At 35.8% G+C, this 24247-nt stretch overlaps 1 long non-coding RNA gene and 1 pseudogene across 1 annotated transcript in view; one reads left to right on the plus strand and one right to left on the minus strand.

Annotated features, from left to right (window-relative positions):
* The first annotated feature begins 637 nt into the window (after nt 1-637).
* The window catches only part of LOC125610532, a 30899-nt gene continuing 7289 nt past the window's right edge, over nt 638-24247 (plus strand). Inside the window, exons 1-4 of the long non-coding RNA XR_007340517.1 lie at nt 638-648; nt 8919-8923; nt 9179-9295; nt 11378-11387. This is a non-coding gene — a long non-coding RNA (uncharacterized LOC125610532). The remainder of the gene's footprint in view (nt 649-8918; nt 8924-9178; nt 9296-11377; nt 11388-24247) is intronic.
* On the minus strand, nt 9191-9311 carry LOC125610588 (annotated as a pseudogene).

Here is a 24247-nt window from a genome sequence, read left to right on the forward strand (position 1 = left end):
AGCCCAGATTGGTGGGATAGAGACTGGGTTTGCGTGGGCTGATCTGGGGTTTGGCGATCCCAAGAGATGTCAGAGACAGGGCTGAGAAACTGTTGAACATTGACAGAGACAGTCCAACTTTCTAGCAAGAGTTATTTTATTGTTTTATTCACTAATCTCTCTACCATATTTGGAACAGGATGTTTTGTATGCATCAGTGTGTGGAGGACAATGATATATGATTGGTGTTTTGCATTTTTGTCGTAGTCTTATGTCTAATTTTTTTCTCTTTGTTCATGTTCTTCCTCTTATCTATTTTCTTTCCAACTTTTCTCCAACCAACAGCCAATCTCTGTTGACTTTTCTGTCACTCATCCTGTGAATTTTTTCTTCTAGCTTCTCTCTTCCTTCCTATCAAATATTGCATACTACAATACCTGTTTTCTCATTCACTATTTTGAAATTGTAAATCGTTTTAACAAATATTCTGTTTGTTCTATAGATAGTTATTGAACTTATCATTTGGTTCAATGCGAGAAAGCAGTAGACACCTTAGTGGAAGCTATTAGGTTTAAGACTATATATTGTGTACCCTAGGTGCTGTTGATATTGGTCTCAACAGTAAAGGCAAAGAGCTGGAAATCTTCGGGGACACTATAGATCTACAGGGTAGAATTTATCCTACCTTATATCCTTACTTTTAGAAGGGAAAACACACTAACAACATGAAAAAAACAAAGGAATTAAGCGCCCCAAACAAACCAAGATGCTTCAACAAAAGAAGCCACTGGTAACACAGTAGAAGAAATGTCCAAGAAGGAGTACAGATTGTACAGAATTAAACTTAAATGTGAAGTAAAAGATAGTATAAGGAGTGAAATCAAAGAAAAAATACAGGAAGTGAAAGACCACTTCAATAAAGAGTTAGAGATTGTGGGGAAAAAAAGCAGAAATCTTAAAAATGAGAGAATCAGTAAACCAAATTATAAATTCAATAGAAAGCATCATTAACAGATTAGACCACAAAATCTCAGACAATGAAGACAAAATATATAACCTTGAAAGTAGAGTTGAACATGCAGAGAAGATGGTAAGAAACCATGAACATAACACCCAGGAATTATGGGATAACATGAAAAGACCAAATTTAAGAGTTATCAGAATAGATGAAAGAGCAGAGATACAAACCAAAGAAATGCACAATGTTTTCAATGATATAATAGCAGAAAATTTCCCAAACTTAAAGAATGGAATGAAAAATCAAATACAAGAGGCTTATAGGACCCCAAAAGTACAAAATTACAGCAGACCCACACCAAGACACATTATAATGAAAATGACTAACACAGAGAATAAAGATAAAATCTTAAAGGCTGTGAGAGAAAAAAATCAAATTATGTATAGGGGGAAACCAATTCAGATCTCAACTGATTTCTTAGCCCAGACCCTCAAAGCTAGGAGGTCCTGGAATAATAATTTCTTTCTCTGAAAGAAAACTAATTCCAACCAATAATTTTATATCTAGCAAAATTAAGTTTCAGATTTGAAGATGATATTAAACCATTCCATGATAATCAAAAATTTAAAAAAATCACAACTAGAAAGCCTACACTACAGAGCATTCTCAGCAAAATATTCCATGAGGATGAAGTAAAAATAAAAAGTGAAAACAGCAAAGAGAGGATCTACACTAAAGGGACATTCAACCAAATGAGAAACTAAGACAAACCAAAAACCAGAAATAAATCAAAATGACAGGGAATACAAATCATATATTAATAATAACCTTGAATGTTCATAGCCTAAATTTATCAATCAAAAGACATAGACTTGCAGATTGGATTAAAAATCAAGACCCAACAATATGCAGTCTTTAAGACACTCACCTCATGGGCAAAGAGATCCACAAGTTGAAGGTGAAAGGATGGGAAAAAACTTATCACCCATATGGATTAAATAAACAAATATAGGTTTCCATTCTCATTTCAGATAAAGTAGACTTCAAGCCAAAGTTAATCAGAAGAGACAAAGAAGGACATTTCACACTTCTTAAGGGAAGTACATATAAGCAAGACATAATAATTATAAATATTTATGCCCCAAACAAAGGAGCATCTATGTACATCAAACAAACCCTTCTCAATTTCATGAGTCAAATAGACCACAATATAATAATTTGGGGTGATTTTAACACACCTCTTTCACCACTGGATAGATCTTCCAAACAAAAGCTGATCAAAGAAACTATAAAACTAAATAATACAATCAATAATTTAGACTTAACAGACATATGTAGAATATTTCACCCATCAATGAGCAAATATACTTTCTTCTCAGTAGCACATGGCTCCTTCTCTAAAATAGACCATATCTTATGTCACAAAACAACTCCTAGTAAATACAGAAAAACAGAGATAATACCCTGCATTGTATCAGACACAATGGAATAAAATTAGAAATCAATGATAAAATACAAAATAGAAGCTATGGCAACAAATGGAGACTATTGTTACCTTACATACAATGAAAACTACTTTGAATGATGAATAAATAGTAGAAGAAATCGAGGATAAAATAAAAAATTATTAGAGGTAAATGAGAACACTGATACAACATATCAAAATCTCTGGGACATTATGTAGGCAGTACTAAGAGGAAAATGTATTGCATTGAGTGCATTCATTAAAATAATAAAAAGTCAACAAATAAATGACCTAACACTACACATCAAAGACCTAGAAAAAGAACAAATCAACACCCAAAGTAATAGAAGACAGGAAATAATTTTAAAAAGACCTGAAATTAATGAAATTGAAACAAAACAAACAATTGAAAAAATTGACAAAACAAAAAGTTTTGTTATTCTTTGAAATAACAAATAAAATAGATAAACTATGATAATGAAGAGAAAAAGAGAGAAAACTCAAATTACTAAAATATAAGATGAAGAAGGAAATATCACAATGGACACATATGAAACACAGAAGATAACTAGAATGTATTTTGAAAATTTATACTCTAATAAAATAGAAAATATCAAAGACATTGACAAATTTCTAGAGCCATATGACCTACCCAAACTAAATGTGGAGGTCATACATGATTTAAATTGATCAATTTTAAGTAATGAAATAGAAAACACCATCAGAAGCCTAAAAACCAAGAATAGCCTGGGATCAGATGAATTCTCAGCCAAGTTCTATAAGACCTTCAAAGAAGAATTAACACCAATACTCTCAAAATATTCCACGAAATAGAAAAGGAGAGAACCCTTCTAAACTCATTCTATGAGGCTAATATCACCCTGATACCAAAATAAGACAAAGACATACCAAGGAAAGAAAACTTCAGACCAATATCCTTGATGAACATAGATGCAAAAATTCTCAATAAAATTCTGGCAAATCATTAGAAAAACATATCGAAAAGATCATGCACCATGATAAAGTGGGATTCATGCCAGGATTGCGGGATTGGTTCAACCTATGGAAATCAATAAATGTAATTCATCATATTAATAGATTTAAAAACAAGAATCATATGATCATCTCAATAGATGCAGGAAAAGCATTTGACGAACTACAGTACACCTTCATGTTCAAAATTTTAGAAAAACTAAGGATAGCATAAACATACCTCAACATTGTAAAAGCTCTATATGCTAAACCCAAGGTCAGCATCATTCTAAATGGGGAAAAATTGAAAGTGTTATCGCTAAAAACTGGAACAAGACAAGGATGTCCTCTTTTACCACTTCTATTCAACATCATCCTTGAAACTGTAGATAGAGCAATTAGACAAAAAAAAGGAAAAGAAAAAGAAAGAAATTAAAGGGATACAAATAGGTAAAGAACTCAAACTACCATCATTCACTGATGACATGATTCTATATCTAGAAGATCCAAAAATTCCACCAGAAAAATCCTAGAATAAATGAATTCAGCAAAGTAGCAGGATATAAAATCAATACCCATAAATCAAACACATTTCTATACCTTAGCTATGAGTCCACTGAAAGAGAAGTTAAGAAAACTATTCCATTCACAATAGCCACAAAAAATTAAAATACCTGGGAATCAATCTAACAAAAGAGGTGAAAGACCTCTACAATGAAAACTACAGAATACTAAAGAAAGAAATTGAAGAAAACTTCAGAAGATGGAAAGATTTCCCATGATCCTGGATAGGCAGAATTAATACTATCAAAATGGCCATACTACCAAAAGTGTTATACAGATTCAATGCAATTCCTATTAAAATTCCAATGACATTCTTCATAGAAATAGAAAAAGCAATCCTGAAATTTATTTGGAAAATTAAGAGATCCAGAATAGCTAAAGCAACACTTAGCAAGAAAAGTGAAGCAGGAGACATCACAATATCAGACCTTAAACTATACTACAGAACTATAGGAATAAAACAGCATGGAATTGGCACCAAAATAGACTTGTAGACCATAGGTACAGAATAGAGGACACAGAGACAAACCCATATAAATATGGTTATGTCATACTAAACAAAGGTGCCAAAAACATTAACTGTAGAAAAGATAGCCTATTCAACAAATGGTGTTGGCAAAACTAGAAATCCATATGTAGAAAAATAAAATTAAACCTCTATCCCTCACACTGCACAAAAATCAACTCAAAGTGGATCAAAGACTTAGGCACTAGAACAGAGACCCTGTGCCTTATAGAAGAAAAAATAGGCCCAAATCTTCACCACATTGGCCTAGGATCTGACTTCCTTAACAAGACTCCTAAACCACAAGAAGTAAAATTAAGAATCAATAAATGGGATGGATTCAAATTAGAAAGATTTTTCTCAACAAATAAAAGAATTAATAAAGTAAGGAGAGAGCCTAACAGATTGGGAGTAAATCTTTCCCACATGCACCTCTGATAAAGCATTAATCTCTAGGATATATAAAGAACTCAAAAATTTTAACACCAAAACCACAAAAATAACCCAATCAGTAAATGGGGTAAGAAACTGAACAGACATTTCACAGAAGAAGAAATACAATTGATCAACAAATATATGAAAAATTGTTCAGCATCTCTAGCAATTAGAGAAATGCAAAGCAAAATTACTCTAAGATTTCATCTCACTCCTGTCAGAATGGAAGTCATCAAGAATATAGGCAACAATAAATTTTGGTGAGGATGTGGTGAAAAGGGTACACTCCAGACATTGCTGGTGAGACTGCAAATTGGTGCAACCACTATGGAAAGCAGTATGGAGATTCTTCAGAGAACTTGGAATGGAACAACCATTTGACCCAGCTATCCCACTCCTTGGTTTATACCCAAAGGAATTAAATCAGCATACTTATAGTTACACAGCCACATTAATATTTATAGAAGCTCAATTCACAATAGCTAGACTATGGAACCAACCTAGGTGTCCCTCAATAGATGAATGGATAAGGAAAATGTGGTATATATACTCATTGGAATATTACTCAGCTTTAAAGAAGAGTAAAATTGTGGCATTTGCCAGTAAGTGGTTGGAGTTGGAGAATATCACGCTAAGTGAAATAAGCCAATTCCACAAAACCAAAGGCCGAATGTTTTCTCTAATGTGCAGATGCTAATTCACAATAAGGCGGGGAGCACTAGGGAAGAATAGTATTACCTTAGATTAGGTAGAGGAAAGTGATGGGAGGGAAGGGGAGGGCATGTGGGGATAGGAAAGATAGTAGAATGAAACAGACATCATTAATGTATGTATAAATATGACTACCTGACCAATATGATTCTGCAACATGTGCACTCAGAAAAATGAGAAATTATATTCCATCTATTTATGATATATCAAAGTGCATAAATGCATTCTACTGTCATGTTTAATTAAAACAAATAAAAAATTTAAAAATATAATACTAAAATCAATAACTTCACATTGATTAGGAAATTCACTTTTAGAAACAATCTTCAGATTAATTCATATATGTTCACATGGACATATGTGTGATGGTAATTTTTGGAGCAAATTTTTATGAAAGCTGAGATTTAGGGGTTTATTATATATTTGTTTATTTAAATAAATGTCAACTAAAATATATAAGAAAAGAGTAAAAATAATATACATACAGATTAACAAATATCATTAAATAAATATCTGCTTAGTTATTTCCTAGATCAAGAAATAGAATAGTCAGGAACTTCAAAAGTCCCAGATATACCCAGTCCCTAGCATTGTATCCAATCCTTCTTTCCAGAAGTAACCACTATCCTGATAGAACCTATATAGTTTAGTTTCGTCTGCTTTGGAACATAAATGGAATTATATAGTTTAATTCTTTTGTGTTTATTTATTGTTCTGTTTATAAGATTAATCCATGGTGATGCAGGTAGTAGTAAATTGTTGATTTTCATTGCCCTGTTACATTGCATGGAATCAACATATTACAATTTATTAATGTAACTTATAACTGAGATGTTCACATTGTGTGGTGGTCAGGAGAGTACATGGCCAGATCTCTAACTACAGGAGGCAAAATGGCCCAAGTCCATTTTGTGCACTGAAATTCTATTTGTACAAGGCTATCCTCCTTTCGGATACTCCCAGTTGATGGCTAAACATGGCAGAGGTATGAAGGCAGACCTATTCTGTAGAGATAAGGGACTCCTCTGATGTTTGACTTTGGTTTAAGCATTTACCAACATTCTTGCTAAAAATTTCTTAGTCTGCATAGCACTCTAGGACACTTCCACCTAAACTTGCCTCCTTCTCTCCTTCTCTCAGGCTCACAATCTCTCAGTGATCTGACTCTGCTAGACAGAGGCACCAGCATCACTAAGGATGTTGGTGGTGGCTTTTTCTAGAGGGCAGGAATGACAGTAGAAAAGTCAGTCTCATAGCTGGGATTACTAATATCCATGGGGATGCTATAGCCTCCAAGTAAGAGAGACCAGGTGGCTGTTCTTAACCACTAAAATCTAGGAGGCTGCAATTACTGTAATGACCAGCAGTGCCAGGGGAGCAGCCAACAGGACTGGACCCTCAAGGTTTACTGAGATGATTAATAGAGTATGTAGCCTCTAAGGACACATGCTGTTGCATTACATTTATGACTAAAAGGGGAAAAAAGACAAAAACAAGAATAGGGGAGCAGGAAGCTGAGAGTTGTCACTCCAATAAAACAGTAAAGATCACTTGCTTAGTTTCAAGACTCAAACCAATGTTCAGATCCGGAAAGCATTAATCGAAGAAGGAAGGACCCTGGAATGTTACAATAAGTATATACTTACAGTTCCTCATTCCTTCCCCAAATGGGGCCCACAGCTCATTTACTCAAGTGATTGCACATTGAAAAAATGAAGTCAATCAGATATTTCAATCACTACTAGACACAGTGGCTCAGTTGACATTGACATCCAGTGTCCCAAAGCATCAGCATGACCCTTCCTTTTTTAAAAAATTAATTTTTAACTGGTACATAAAGCCACAAAAATTATATTTTTAATGGGGTAATGTATGATATTTTGATAATCATAGCTATTCTGTTAGTGTGAAGACCTACAGGGCCCAAATAATAAATGGAGTCCTGCCTGGGTAATTTTTGGCTCAAAGTGTATGCATTGAGACCATGGCCCCAACAAATGGTCATTTATCATCATTGACCACATAATTGGAAGTGGAAGATCAACCCCATTTTGAGCCATAATCTTTGGATTATGAATTGCCAGAGTAAAAAATGTCTGAAATAGCTTCCCCATTCTTGATAAGATATTAAACAAAAAATAGTTTTGCATCCTATGGAAAATGGCACAGATTTGTGAAACCATTAAAAGTGGTGGTCTCTATCATATATCTATGCATCTCACAATCTGGTCACTGCTGAAACTGGGTAGATTCTGGAGAAAAAAATGTACATAACTACAGACTTAACCAAGTGATACGTCTGATTGTTTCTGCTGTACTGAGTGTGGTATTATTACTAGAGCAAATTAATAAGGCCTCAGGTACGTATTATGTACCCATTGTTTGACAAATGCATTCTCTTACATTCCAATTAGAACAGAATACCAGAAACAGTTTACATTCAAATGAAAAATTTTCATTTACAATTATGCCCAAGGATTATGCTAACTTTTCTGTCTTCTGCCATAACAAAGCACAAAGAGATATGGATTGTCTGAATACCATGCAGAATCGAACACTGAAACACCATATCAATAACATCTTGGTGATTGGATAGGACAACAAAGAGATGGTTACTACACTGAAGGCCTTGGGTACATATGCACTGTAGGATGAGGTTGTGATTTGGATATCAGGTGTCCCCCCAATAACATGGTGTCCCATGTTAATGCAGGGATATTCAGAGGGGAAATTATTAGACAATAAGATCTAACCAGATGAGTCCATTCTAGTTTGAATGGACTAACTGGTTGGTAACTGTTGGCAGGTGGGATGTAACTGGAGGAGGTGGTCACTGAGGGCATTCCCTGGAAGTGTTCATCTTCTCTGTGGCTCCTTTCCTTGGTTTTTCTGCTTTTTGGCTACATGAACTGAGAAGTGCTCCTTCTTCTTGTCCTTCCACCATGATGCTGTGTCTCATCTTGGACCCAGAACAATGGTGTCTCCCAACCATGGACCATGAGCCAAAATAAACTTTTCCTCCTCTAAGTTGTTCTTTTCAGTATTTTGGTCATGACAAAAAGCTGACTAATACAGGTGGGTGAATATAAATCCCATGAAGGTTTAGGGAGGAGCTAAACCTGATGTTTTTAGGGGTCCAGTGACATGCTAGCATGTATCTTCCCAAATAAAAGACAGATGGCTATATCTAGTATTTTCTACCACAAAGAAAGGAAAAATGCCTCATAGGCCTTTTTGGATTTGGAGACAAAACATTCTGCACTTAGTTATACTGCCCCAGCCCATGTACTCAGTGAGATAGAATGCTGCCAGTTCTGAGTGGAACACAGGAACGGTTGCTGTAGCAGGTCCAGCTTGCAGCGCCACTTCCTGTCATTTGGGCATATTACCTGGCATACCCTTTGACGTTAGAGATGTCAGTGGTGAGAAAAGGTGTAGGCTGCTGCTTGTGGAAAGTTCCAGAAAAATAATCACAATGTAGGCCCCGATGCTAAGAGCCATAGCCAAGCAGTATGATGCATGGCATTTTTGGTGCTGGGAATTGAACCTAGGGCCTTGTACATACAAGGCAGGCACTCTACGACCTGAGCTACATCTCTAGCCCCTACAGCACCCGGTATTCCCAGGTGGTCTCCCATCCAAGTACTAACCAGGCCCGACCCTGCTTAGCTTCCGAGATCAGACGAGATCGGGCGCGTGCAGGGTGGTGAATAGATAAAGTACAATTAAATCTTCCAATTAATTATTTAGGAGTTCTATTATCCTCAACCATGGTCCATCCACCAAAAATTCAAATATGAGTAGATCAACTCAAATCACTTAACGACTTTCAAAAGTTATTGGGAGACATAAATTGGATAAGGCCTTATCTAGGCATACCAACAGGAGAACTAGGACCTTTATTTCATATCCTAAAAGGTCCATCAGATCCAAATTCACCCCGCATGTTAACGCCTGAAGCAAGAAAGGCATTAAAAATCATTGAAACATATATGGAAAATATGCATTTGGATAGAATTGATATAAGTTTGCCTTTATTATTTATTGTACTACCAACAAAAAATATTCCTACAGGAGTATTTTGGCAAGAAGGTCCATTATTGTGGATACATTTATCTTATTCTCCTAACACTATTCTTACTAGGTATCCTGAGGCTGTAGGACAATTAATACTCAAAGGAATAAGAGCAGCAAAGGGAGTGTTTGGTATTTCTCCCAATAAACTTATTACTCCATATACTATGAATCAAATTGATGAGTTAGCTAATGAGTTAAATACTTGGGCAATAATCATGTGCAAATCTAATGTTTCATTTGATAATCACTTACCATCTAATCCTTTGTTATCTTTTTGATCTAAGCATCCTGTAGTTTTTCCAAAAATGACAAGAAAAACCCCTATCATGAATGCTCCAAATATATTCACTGATGGGTCAAATAATGGTACAGCAGCAGTAGTTACCCCTGATCAAACTTTTACATTTTTAGTACCCAAACAATCAGCTCAAAAGGTAGAGCTTAATGCAGTTTTACAAGCNTGCTGGACCGGTAGTCAGTGACGGGTATGATCCAATTGCAGTGGTATCCACCTAAGACAGGAGGCTGATGCCTAAAGGTCAGTTCATCCAATGACGGGTAAGAACCATATGTTGAATTGGACTACCTAACAGGCATGGTCCCTAGGCACATTGCTTGTTGCTTAATTAAACAGAAGGGGGGAGATGCTAAGAGCCATAGACAAGCAATATGATGCATGGCATTTTTGGTTGAAAGATGATGCCAGCAAGCCATTGAGATGATATGATTATGTTAAGATCTGCATTCATATGGATATTAGATTCCTGCTGTCCACCTCGGCCTGCTACGGGACTCCTGGAGAAATCCCATTGGTTGGGGAAGTGCGGTAGGAGGGAATTCCGGAGGAGGGACTTCCTGTTGGGGTCCGGGAGAACGCAGCGTGGGTCTGTCAGCAATCTTCCCGGGAGCGTACGGGGCATTGGCGGCAGTTTCAAAAATAAAGTTTGTTCCTGCTTGAGTGGCTCGTGATTTTGTGCCCAGCCAGACTGCGGCACCCCAGGACTCTGGAAGAAGCAAGCCATGCCATCTATAGGTGAGAAGTATGTGCTCTTCGAGGGATAGCTCTTGACATGTCTGTGAACTTTGGTAGACAAAGTTAGACTTACTATATAGACTTACTATATAGACTTACTATAGGTAAGTATTTCCTTACCTATACTTACCTATAGTAAGTAATACTTACCTATAGAGTATCAGGTGACTATGTATCTGGAACTACCCATGATCTGTATTCTGTTGGATCCTTCAAATCAAGTCAGCTGGGCCCAGAAGCATTCCTTTGTAAGATCAAATAACATGATTTTGGACTCCAATGGAGCAGGACCAGGAGCATAGACGTGTAGTCCAGTCCCCCTGTCACCTCCTACAGTGGGACTCTTGTCACTCCTCTTGCCTACACCTGAGTCCATATGGCAGAGAGAAGGAGGGTCCCGGGAAACCAGATGAAAGAGGAGAGGAAAGCCTAAGCTTGATTTCATATTTGCGTGCTAGATAAGAATGGACAATGGCTGCTTTACTGCACCATTGAGGGATGAGGCTGAGTGGAGCTATTCTCATGGGCAGAACTGTGAGCAGCACAACTATTTATTTACCTTGTGTTGATGGATAAGTGGCCAGAGGTAAGACTGTGCATAGGCTTCTGCTCAGTGGCCAGTGGCCTGAATGTCTGCTCAGGAACCTGAGAAGAAAAGGAATGGAAGATTTGAGAAAGGAGGTCTGAAGTATAGGCATGTGAAATTTGCGTTCACTCATTAACTCCCTCTGAAAAGTACCCACCAGAAGAGACATTGAAAAATCAATAGAAAAGTTGACACAGACTTTTGACATTATCTGGTCTCTGTCATCGGTTTCCTAGAAATGGGATGGTGGACCGATGAATTGAGTTACACATGGTAGAGGTAGAGGTCAAATGTGAACCAAACAACATTGACTCCCACTTACTAATCTGAACTAGCTGCCTCTAAATGTCAAGCAACAGTGACCAACACAAACCCCAGAGATGGCCTAGTCTCTTGAGAAGATCAACCAGGCATTTAGTTTGAGTCAAAAACAATGGATTCCTTCCAACATGAAAGGACCAAGCTTCTCACCAGAGGACAGATACTTCTAGCAATGGGTTTCCCTTTCCTACCTATATAACATCAGCTAGAATCACTATCTGGGAAATCATGGACTATCTGATACATGGACATGGAGCTCCACATGGCATCACATTTGATGAGGAGCCCTCTCTGTACTGAAGGATGTATGAAGTAGACTCACAACTATGGAATCCACTCATTAGCATAGGTACTGCATTACATAGAGGCAGCTGGCATTATAGAATGTCCCAATGACCTTCCAGAGGTGCAGCTGAAATGCCAGATTGGAGGAAGTACTCTGAGAGGATGGGATACCATCCTACAAGCAAATGTGTTTATTAAGTCAGACATTCCCACATGGTGCAAGAAATCTACTGTGGCTAGAGGTTGGTGCATGAAGGTAGCAGGATGGGATTGGAGAGGTGGTTAGGGCTGATATGTATGCTGATATGGAAGGGAGTCTGGATTTTGTTCTTAATATTTTGGGAAGCACCTAGGGAACTATGTGCACATGAAGGGTGTGATCTGATTTAGAATTTACAAAAGGGACTCTGATTGCTGTTGTGAACAGACGATAGCAGGGGATCAGATGGGAAACTTGTTGAATACTGGTTGAGAAGCAATGGCTGGTGGTTTTCACCTTGGTGTTGGAGCTTTGTATGGAGTTTCTTAAGTTCCTGTAAGGTTTAAACATGACCTTTGTAAATAGTTAAACATTTATTAACCTCAGGGGCTGGGGATATAACTCAGTTAGTAGAGTGCTTGCCTCTCATGTACAAGGTCCTGGGTTCAATCCCTAGCACCACAAAAAAAAAAGACAAGAAAAAAGTTATTAACCTCTAGAATCATCTTGATGATACTTCAGTTCCGCTGTGGTATTAACTTGCTAAACATTTGATCGATCTTGGGTACAATTTTGAGACTATAGGCATGCGAAAATTTTCTAGCATTTTCATAATTCTCAAATGGGTTTGAAATCCCACCAAAAATACAGAAGACACATTCTGCGGAGACTGCAATATTCATGAAAAGATAACAATTTTGGAGATATCTAAGATCAGATTTGGCTCAGTAAAAGCTGCAAGGAGGATTTCAAAACAAAGCCCTGTAGGTCACCTCCTCCTCTTTCCTCCCAACCGTAGGTCAAGAAAGCTTATGAAATGGAGTATGATTTTGGAACATCTCAAGTTGCAAAAGAGATAAAGGAAATCCGTGCTGGCACAGTGACACTCAGAGCTACAGCAACAGCTCCGAGGCCACTGTGGAGCAGCCCCTGTTGTTATATGCCAGAAAAAGACAGCTGTACAGGAGCCTCTGCTGACCCAAGAGAGACCTTCAGAGGATGCCAGATGATTGGTTTACTGTGGTTTCAGAAGAGATCCAACAGAGAGCAAAAGTTTAGAACACAGCTGAAAACCACATCTATTTTCTCAACTCATCTTAATTTCTTCTTTCCAATGTGTTCTGATCTCAAACCAATTACATTGGGGCAAAAAGAAACAAAATATTATACTAAATATATTTATCAACTGCCTGGACAACACATTCAAATCACATTTTTCTTTTTACTAGATAAAATCAGATCATTTATTTGGCTTCTTCTGTCTCTTTGTTCAACAATGAATGATCTTATGATTATAATCAAAATACTAACAAGAACAGGTGGTTATGAGAATGAAACATGTTTGTGAAAATGGTGTGGCCAGTTCTTGGCCACAGGTGTAGAAGGCACGTGTTAAATTTTGTGTTCTTCCTTCTCCCAGATGGTCCTTTCAGCTGTCCATCAAGGACCATTCTCAGTGCTAGGAATGGCCACAGACAAGGCATAGACACTAATTTGAGAGCCCATGCCTCAAAGTTTTAGGTCTCATACTTGCAAGATTTATTACTTAACAGGTTGTGAAAACATAAAAAATGGATTTTCAAAAGTATTCAGTCTCCATAACTCATTTCCAAATGACTGCCCATGAGGCTATCCAGCAAGTATAGGTGATTTGGCCAAAGTCCTGCAGATGCTAGAAGCAAATGTGCTACCCTGGCTCCCAAGTGTCATGCGCGCTGTCTGTTGTCTGGCAGCACCACTTTGTCTCATATCCTGCCAAGATCATTTGTGCTTATTCAACTACAGCATGGGGCTGCTTCAAATCTAATGGTGAAGCTTCATAGAAAGAATGTTTTTGTTGTTGCATGAAGTTCATGATGAAGTATGACCTCTTTATTGTGATGCCCTTAAACCTAACATTTTAAAAAATAATTATTTAACTAAAAGTTCCAGGTGATCTTTTTAAATTCTAGGAACTTAAATCTATTTGACCAAGACTTGAATGACTGATATTCCTTCCAAATTTTGATTGTTGTTATTGGTAGGTTAGCACAACTCTTGTGTTTAGAATGAAGTTTGTAGCACCCTTCTTAGAACAACACAAGACATTTGACATGATATGCAATTGCTTTGCCTCTTAGACACAAGAGTTAACTTCCTGATTAAAAGAAATAATGAACAACAGGAAAATGCTAGAATAAAAAGTTAAAGATATCTTTGCTATAATTTTAAATAATCGAAGTTCTTTTTTTTGTTTGTATTCTGAGATAGAACTTATAAATAGTGGTGGGAGGGTAGAAAGCTCCATGTATACATCTAGATTCACAAGCTCACTGCTGATGAACATTTCTTGATCTATGAAATGTTTCCAGTTTTAGAAACATGGTCTCTGATTCCCAAAATACTCTTTTGATTTTTTTCTTTTTCCATTGCACATTTATTTAAAATAGACCTAGTAGTACACACTCCTCTAATTCACTGAAGAAAATTCTTGTGTTTCTGGAAAAAACCTACGAATCTCCAAATGGTAGAACATAATTTTAAGAAGAATTATTGTAACATGATATTTTATCTGATCATTTTGAAAAAGTCATAAAAATCCATCGATGACATTATTAAAAATACTTCCTTGGGAGTTAATATGGGGTAGGAAAAAAATATTGCAAAGCCTTGTAGCAATTTGCCAAGAATATGAGAATTCTACAAAGGTCCTTGACATGAGGAAGTTTCGGTCCTGAGTAAAGTGCCTTCATTTCTCAAGAAAGCTCTGGGAATCATGGAATTTGTGCTTGAGTCTCAAGAATGGGGCTGGGAAACATTTTTATCAAGAAGATATGACCCAAGAGTCCCCTAACTGAAATTGTTCTGAGTATGTCTATATGACATCAGAATATCTAGATAGATAAAAAGAATTCCACCAGATTTGTGGATGTTTGGGATTGGAAATCACCTTGCCCTCTGTTCACTCAAAATCCTTATCTCATCCAGGGGTCCTCCATTTTATACACTTGTAGGGTGAAGACCGACCACTGCTGAAGGCTATATAGGGCCTCTGGGGCTATTTCTGAGCCACTTTCACATAAGGGCACTGCTGCCTCCTTCGATGTATGACTCATACCTCATAATGCTATTCTGACCTCTTGTAGCCCACCCTTTTTGGTCAAATGTCCTTATTACTCAGAACCTAAACTCTTAACACAGACTCTTATCCTTTGTACTCCTGGCCTGGGGACATGAACCCACACCCCAGGGCTCAGATTTTGAACTCACATTCTCAAAACCAGTCCATAGTCTTTTGGTGACTGCCCTAAGGAATGAAATTCCCAGGTTTTGTTTTTTGTTTGTGTGTTCTTAAAACCATGGTTTTTCTACTTGTTCTTTTGGCTCTTCTTGTTCAATTGCTTTCAATTATTTTACCAGTCCTAGTGAGACAGCTTTGCCTACACAGTGCCAACCAGTATTTGAAAATATTTTGTTGGGTATAGTGAATGAATGAATGATTGATTCTTTATCTATCTATCTATCATCTATCTTTATATCTTGCAGTTTTTATCTACCATATTTCTATTTCTCTTCTTCCCACCAACACCTCTCCAGCAAGGATAGTTCTGTCCAGCATTCCTAGTGTGCCTGATATCCTCACTGTTCCTGAATCTTAGTTCACACATTATCCTCCAATGTCTTTTCTCCATATTCTCTCCATAGTTTTTATCCCTATTATTCTTTCAAGGAGAAGCATAATCTCTCCTTTCTATGCAAGCATCTTTGAAAGTCTGATTCCTTCATGATCTGTCTCCCCAGTGCCTACTGATACTTATTCTCTGAATTACTTAATTCTCTTTAAGATGTGCCAACCAGCACAGTTACACCTTCATATCAGAAGCTATTTTCTTTTTTAAAAATTTTTATTTGTTTTAATTAGTTACACATGACAGTACAATGATCTTGACATATCATACATTTGAATCCGATGGAGTATAATTTCTCATTTTTCTGAGTGTACAGGTTGCAGAATCACATTGGTCATGCAGTCATGTATATACACACAGCAATAATAACGTCAGAAGCCATTTTCATAGACAAAAACTATCCTCAATATTTTAGCACTCATATTATTTTATCACTTTGTTCAGACCAGGGTTGGTGCTCAGTAAGCTTTATGAAAATAATCACATTTAAAATCCTGTTGTCTATATGCAGAGGTTATTTTTGCAAACATTCTAAATGTTCCCCAAACCCCTCAATTTCTGAAATAACTTCACTGTAAGCTCATGAAAAAGAGAGTTATTGATAGAAAGTGGAGTAACCTCCTATAATAGGCAGATGCCATTAAATGTCTGGAAGAAGGCTAAAATCATACAGAATATTGTGTTCAGGTCTGCATGCATTTGGTTTTCTGATCTACGCGGTCGTTGGCTATTGGGGAATGAAATGTTTTTGAGTTTGGAGGAAACAATATGAAAGAAGGCCAAGTGACCTAGTTTAAGGTTCCTAACTCTTTTTTTCTCCTTTATAATAATGGGTTCATTAGAAAAGTGTTGAGGTTATAAATTTTTTAAATTTACTTGAAGGAGGGGGTCAGTAAGTAAAAATGGCAAACATTTTCTCTTAAGCCAGACTAAGAAACATAGTTTCCTGTGTGTTTCTTTTGCTATTACTAATAAGCATTTGATGTTGTGCTGGACTCTTTTTTTTTTGAGTAGATGTGAAAGCATCATGGGACATTTTCTTATTTTTGTGTAGTTTTTGTCTTTAATACAATGGTGACATCCTTTTGTTGGCCTGGGTCCTACAATGCAGATCATCTTTTTACTGGTTTGTATCCAAGCTGTGGAATAATATAAGCTGCTCCTTTCAGCTTGCCAATGATTTGGAATTCTTGACATATGAACATTCCCCAGGGCTTCTCCAGCCTCTTTAACCTCTGGATGCACTCCATTAACAGCTTCCGAGTTGTGATAAGTATCTACCTTTTATTTCAATGTGGAGATTTCTTGAACTATAAAATTACATTTTCTTTGGAGCAAATATTTTAGAGTGCACTGAGATGGCAGGTTCATGAATTCCCCAGAACTTTCACAGGAAATGGAGAATGCAAAGGTCACGTAAATATAGTCATAATAATGTCTCCACTGATTGGAAAACCTTAATATCAAACACATTTTAGTTTGAGAAGACTGCAGACAGCGTGGACAGTCTAGGAAGAATATATGTGTGAATTATCTTGGGGGATGTGGCTTAAAATAAAACTCTTTGGATATCTGATACTTCCTAAATCAGCATTTGGGTTATGTCATAAATACTAAAGAAAAACACTGTGCATCTGTATGCGTGTATGAGTTTTGTAGATGACTTCTCTAGTTCTAACTATCTTTGTCAGCTATTTCATATAAACATGGTGGTGGGGGAGTAGGAATGGCAGAGTGGCCATTGTACACTTTTTATTAGCACATTATTCTAATGTTCAGTTTTTTATTTTACCACTAATAGACATTTGGGTACTATTTATGTAATCAAAATAGTTCTAAAAACACTTCCTCTAATATTATCCTGAGTTAATTTCTTGGAAATACACAGGGAAATTTAAATTGAACATTGGCTATGATTTTTAAAAATCTATTATCTTTTTCTGAAATTATAAATTAAATTTTTTCATTTATTAACTTAAAAATATTTGCTCAACAAGAATTTGCTTGGCATTGACTAGGTACCATATACTGTGTTAGGCAACAGGAATCCTAAAACAGGCAATGCATGGATCCTGCTCTTAGAAATATGATTTAGGGAAAACAGATATAAACCACCTAAGTAAATTAAAGTTTTATAGCTGTTATGATAGAAAACTGAATAAAATATAGTTATTAAATGATCTTAATAGTTCATGAAATAAATGATAATGTGGGAATGAAACAGTGAAATACCAACTACCAGGTGAGTTGAATATATGACCAATTTTTCTTAGAAAATAGCTTAATTACAACTCAGTGAGACTCTTATCTAAATAAAATACAAAAAAAGGGCTGGGGATATGGCTCAGTGGTTAAGTGCCCCTGAGTTCAATCCCTAGTACCAAATAAATAAATAAATAAATAAAATAGTTTAATTGCTTTGAACAAGTGAATGGTGTTGTGTTCTAATACTTGGTAGTTACACATGTTGACATATTCCTTAAATTTGAGGTTTGGTTTTAAGATTCAAATATGTTATTTCCATTTGAATATTTTTGGCAAAAAATTTACTCTCTACCCACAGGTTATAATAGTTTAGATTAAATAACTATATTACAATATTCACAATAGTTATATTCCATGAAGTTACTGCAAACACTGAATTAACAAATACTAAACCCTTTTTTCTAGTGGAGGTCCCTGTGAGTCTCTGGTAATATTTTGGTTAACTGGTGAATACATAACCTTACTTTAAGTGTGTTTCTGTTCATAGACACCTTATTTAATACATGTCTCTAACAAATAATCAATTTCACAGTGACTGAACAATTTAAAGGCAGAAATTTTGTAGGCCATTTGCATTGAATAGGTTCATTTGCCAACATCCTGATGATGTAAATCAGTGTTGAAAATCTGTTCTTACATATGAAACTTTTCCTGAATTACATTTAACACATAGTTTTGAAATTCTACTACAGTCTCTTCCTAATATGCATGACTTGCCTTGTCTGCAGTTTTAATATTTTTCATGCTTTGTCACCTATCACAAATGCAGACACAACCAACACCGGGGTTTAACATTTTCTGACCCTGGGAAATGCAACTGTAAATTTATTTGGCTTTCAACTTCACAATTATACTATCCATATGCTTCTCTTATTATCATCCTCAAATATTCACAAATTCAGCTTCTTTTCCATTTTTTTTCACCTTCATAACACACTATGGGTACTACTTTAGCACTTCCCAGGGCAGCCTTACACAGAGACAGATGAATTTCCTCTTTCTTTTACTGTATCTTTCATACTGTTGGCTCATTAACACTGAGCTCATGGCCAACAGCTCTAGAATCCATGTCTGAATGAACTTTATTTTGCATACATATTTTCTCTGTATAGCTCCTCATAGCCTCTTGCACTTAGGGACACCAGACAGCAGCACTTCAGCACTACCCTTGGGGATTATTTTAAACAGTGAAATCACCAACAGAAAGTACAAAATGTAAAAAGTGTGGCATAAACTACACTTATCAAAAGTATATTTGCTCACTGCATGAGCTAAAACAAGAAAGCAAAACCTCAGATGTGGCTGTGCTTAACAGGCAACTCAAATTTTTCCCTTTGTGTGTGTCCGTGAATGGCCATAGAAGGGCTGTTAATATTAATTTTGGGCTTGCAAATGGGTTTTAAGAAATAGAAGAACTTGCAAACACTGAAGCTCCAAATGACGAAGATTGCTGTACATAATTTAGAAACATTGGCTTTTCTTGCCACACCCTATCCCTCAATTGCATTAGTGATTTTTTAGGTGCTCTAAACCATTAACTAATCTGAAAAGATTAGTTTAAGAGGCACTTCCTCAAGGTCATCTTGTGTGGTAACCATTCTTTTGTCCAGATTGCAATTATATCTTTTCTACCACGGATCATAATATTCCAAATAGATTAGTGATTAGAAAATATATGTGTATAGCTAATAATGTTCTCTGTAATACTTGCTTATGAGAGGTTGAATAATGACATTCTCATATCAAGGAACATGTAATATCCTAGATAAAATTAAACAAATTATCTATTTTTCTGTCCAGATTTGAAGTCAGAATCTATACAAGAAACTATCTGGTTAAGTTGTTTTTGATTTTTTTTCTATCTTTGGAGAAATGTTACCTATAATCAGGTCACAGATCTTCCTCTGAATGAGGCACCAATGGTATTTAAAAAAATATATAAAGAAAATTTTACATTTTCCCTCTTAGTCATTAATAGTCATTACAGTTTTTTTTTTTCTTTTCTGATGAGAAGGTTGCTCCAAATCTTTCTACCTACTATGGAGACATTGACCTCTTGCTCCCCTAGGAGCTTCACACAATCCTTTTCCTCCCCTTACTCTACCATGCTGCCAGTACTTTTAGATGCCTATGCTCTGATTTTTCCCCCATTCTATAGCCATTCTTTGGGGGATACAGAGAATACAAAATTGCTTTTGGTTATTTTTGGCAAATGATTGCTGAATTCATTAAATTTAACCAATGCAGAAGAGATGTGCATAGACATTTGATACAGAGACTGAGCTATAAGAAAGCCCCTGTATTGTTATTGAATCCTACTGGTGTTGTGGTAAACTGGTTACTAACAGTTAGTAGGGAAGGCTACAGAATTTCAAACAGTAGCAAGGAGAATTATGGCTTCCTATTTGAATAAGCATAAGTGAATTGGATAAAACATAATAATTGATCTTAAAGCACACACAAAATTAAAAGTCAGGGAAATCCCCAATGTTAAAAGAAAAAAAAAGTAATAAAGGAATCAGAGAGGTCACAGAAAGCTAATACCAAGGCCTACCACATGGGTTTCAGAGAATTTGTTACAAACACCTGTTTTCAACAAAGCATAATCTGAGAATCCTGTGCAAACAACAAAATATCCAAGGACTTCCAGGCCTATTTGTTTAGGAAAAAAATCTCAAACTATTAACCAAGTAAATGTAAACAAACTCATCATTTATCTGGGACTTGTGCTGGAAAAAAACAAGCATTCTGTGTAATTCGAATAGAAGGCCTCAATCCTTTGCTGACGTAGGTCTAGGTTTGTACTACCTGGGTGGTGCAAGACACATGATCTCAGAAACCAACCTTAAAACTCAGTCTGAAATCACTGAAATCCCATAGTCCTCTCAGCAAAAGCAGGATCCAAAACTTCATTTCATAACCTACAGTATTTTGGAGTCCAATACTACTTTAAAAACCAAGCAGAAAATGAGCCCACACTGCTAGATTGCAAACCTCACAAGAAAATCACCATGAGCAACAGTCAGCAGATGCAATAAACAGATGAATTAATGCCATTGAACTTATAATACTTGAACAATCTGAAAAAGGATATAAGATCAATATGTTTTAAACAGAGAAATTTGCAAAATAAAGGCATAATTAATATAAATATCTCACATATGTTGTTCTTTTAATTAAAATCACAATTCATTTCAGATACTTGCAAGTAAGAAATAAATTCAAAGCTGACTTTTTTTTTCTGAAGAGTAAAAGTTGAGAAAGATTTGTTTGGATATGTGATGAACTTTTTGGATTTGGTTTTATGTCACAAATGTCTATCCAAAAACTATAATGAAAATCTTTCTTCACCAGAAAAGTAAAGCAATCTGGTCAGGAAATGAAAGAAAATGTAAAAAAAAAAAGTTCAAACAAGTAGAAGTGAAGTGAGAAAAAGAAGTATAGGTTACTGTCTGTGTCTTGATAGAGATGTTTTGAAATACAAGATGGGAAAAGTGCTCTTCTTCATGAAAAGTTCAATAGTTTAAGACCTCATCTACAAAGAATCAACAATGATGGAAGTGGAAAATAGTTGCTATGGAATGTATTTTCACGATAGATGGGGTATAAGCTTTGATCCATGAAATATGACTATTAAATATCTACTTTTATAATTTTTTCAGATCTATTTAGTTCACTATCATGTATGTAGCTTTTGATTTTGGAGACAGAGAATGTACCTGTGTTTGAAGTCTGATGAATAATTGGAGCACATTTCTCCATGATAATATTAAAGAAAATAGTCTTTTTGTAAATATCATGGTGTTTTTTTGTATTGAAAACAATCATGAAAATATAAATAGAAAGCTACTTCAAAGAAAGAAAATAAAAATGTGGCCAGTATTGTAGGGATTAAGGAAAAGATACCAGAGATTTTTTTTTCATCCTGTGAAAGGAAAGTATAATGTGAATGACTACCCCAACATTTGCTCATAAGATAAAATCAATATCTATTTCTTGAAGTCTTGTGGCAGACACAAATGGGCATGAAGTAAGTATAGCAAGAAATAGAATTCATACCATGTAATATTCTCAGCTAACCCATTTGGCAAAGTGACTGTGCCAGGCACACTTTTAAGCACTCTATACACATCAACTCATTTAACTCTTCCAATAATTCCTAGAATTGAAAGAGGTGAGGCACTAGCTTAATTTGTTTAAGACCATATAGGTAGTAAATAGGAAAGCAGACTGGCCCCCAAATCTGTGTGAACTCTACATGATGGCCACGTGAGGATGCCATAATTAAGAAAGTGATTTTATTCTTGACTTCCACAGAGCTGGGGTCAACTGGATGGATGGATTCACTAATCAGTCAAAATGTATCAGATGTCCTCTTTGGACATTTTTGTGCCATGGATAGGCACTGTGAAAAATACAAAGGAATGAAACAATTGAAATTTGTTTCTAGAAAAAGTTGTTCAGACACCTAAGCTGTGCATAGTGACCAATTCTCTCATGTTCTTGAAATAAAATATGTTCAATTAAATTTCATGAAAGTGATCAAAAATTTAAAAAGTAGATAGTTGTTAAAGAAGAAGTGTGTCTGTGTGTGTGTGTGTGTGTGAGAGAGAGAGAGAGAGAGAGAGAGAGAGAGAGAGAGAATATTTAAATTAGGTGTTGAATGATTTGGAACTTGCTAAGCAGAAAGAGAGATGGAGAGTATGCTGGTGAGAAAGAGAATGGTTAATGGAATTTTTGGCAGAGGTATTAAGAAGAAAAAAGAAAAAGAGAGTGATGGAAGAGCATGATTCAGAACCATGACTTGTGATGATACCGTCACCCAAGCTAAATGGTGAAGTTCTGTTGTATTTGAAGTGAAGAGCAATAAAAGGTTTTAAAAAGGGAATGGCATGATTAAGACCTATGTCCAGAAAGGCAACTCTGGTATTGGTTGAAAGCTAAATTGAAGAAAAAAGAGAATGGCAAAAAGAACATTAAGAAACAGTTGCCATGGTCTCCAAATGTTCTGTTTACCACCCAAGGCTTCTTAGGAGTTTTCTTTAATCATGTGAGAAAAATGTCAGTGAAATAAATTGATTTGAGGAACATGGTCTACTGGTAATACCATTAAGAGTCATAAATTCTAGTATTGATTCTATATATAATTTAGATGTTAATATATAGATATTTATGATGATGATTCTATATCGTTAAGACAAAATTTCTCATGTATCTGGGTCCAACTCCTGGCTCCATTACTACTGAACAAGGTGGCGCTAGGAAGTTACTTACACTATATATTAGGTCCCTCATTTATAGACCTGGGAGAGCACTAGTAACTACTTCAGAAGTTGTTAGGAGGATTATACAGCCCAGGACAGTGTTGACCTTTTATCAGCATTTTATCAGTGTTTACTAAAATAATGACTAAACAAAATTTTAGAAGACCCCTCACATGTTTTTTTTTAAACTAGCAACTTCAAGAAAATTTAATTATGTTGGTTTAAATCAAGGCAAAACGGAATGGGAATCAAAAGCAGTAGTTCTTACACATTAGAGTATAATTGCTTATGAGATTAACAAAACCTTATATACCTACACACCTGAAAAGCTGCAAGCATAATAATGGCAAATGTTATTCTCCAAGTAATGCATTTAGACCTATCTTTTCTCTTTACTTAACTGTCCAATAGCAAAGGCAGAAGAAGAGTCACAAAAGATGGACAAATTCAGCTGAGACCTGGGGTAAAATCTAAATTAAGTAGACCCCACTTAGAAACTAGACTTTGGTTATATTTTTTAGGGCTTTTATTCTAACATGGGAGATAATATTTTAGGAGAAAGAAAAAAATGTATTTAAACTGAGCCAAGTGAATTCCATTTAGTTCTATGTTCTTTTTAAATCTATAATTTATCATCATAATAACTTGGGAGGTAGTCAAGTCCTACAAATTCATCCTGTCCTGAAAACTTTTCCCACACAATTTGAGAACATAGTTACCACTTGATATGATGCAAACTATATGCATATATATCATATATTTCAAATTATTGTACACAGGATCGTATTTGTTGTTTGACATCTTAGTTTCATTTTCATTGTCAAAGGATAGTTCCATGATTCTTGACCAAAGAAATAAAGAGAAGGCTATGGTTTTTATTACAAATTTCCTTCCTTCCTTCCTTCCTTCCTTCCTTCCTTCCTTCCTTCCTTCCTTCCTTCCTTCCCTCCCTCCCTCCTT

This window comes from Marmota marmota, unplaced genomic scaffold (assembly GCF_001458135.2).
Source record: "Marmota marmota marmota unplaced genomic scaffold, marMar, whole genome shotgun sequence".
NCBI lineage: Eukaryota > Metazoa > Chordata > Mammalia > Rodentia > Sciuridae > Marmota > Marmota marmota.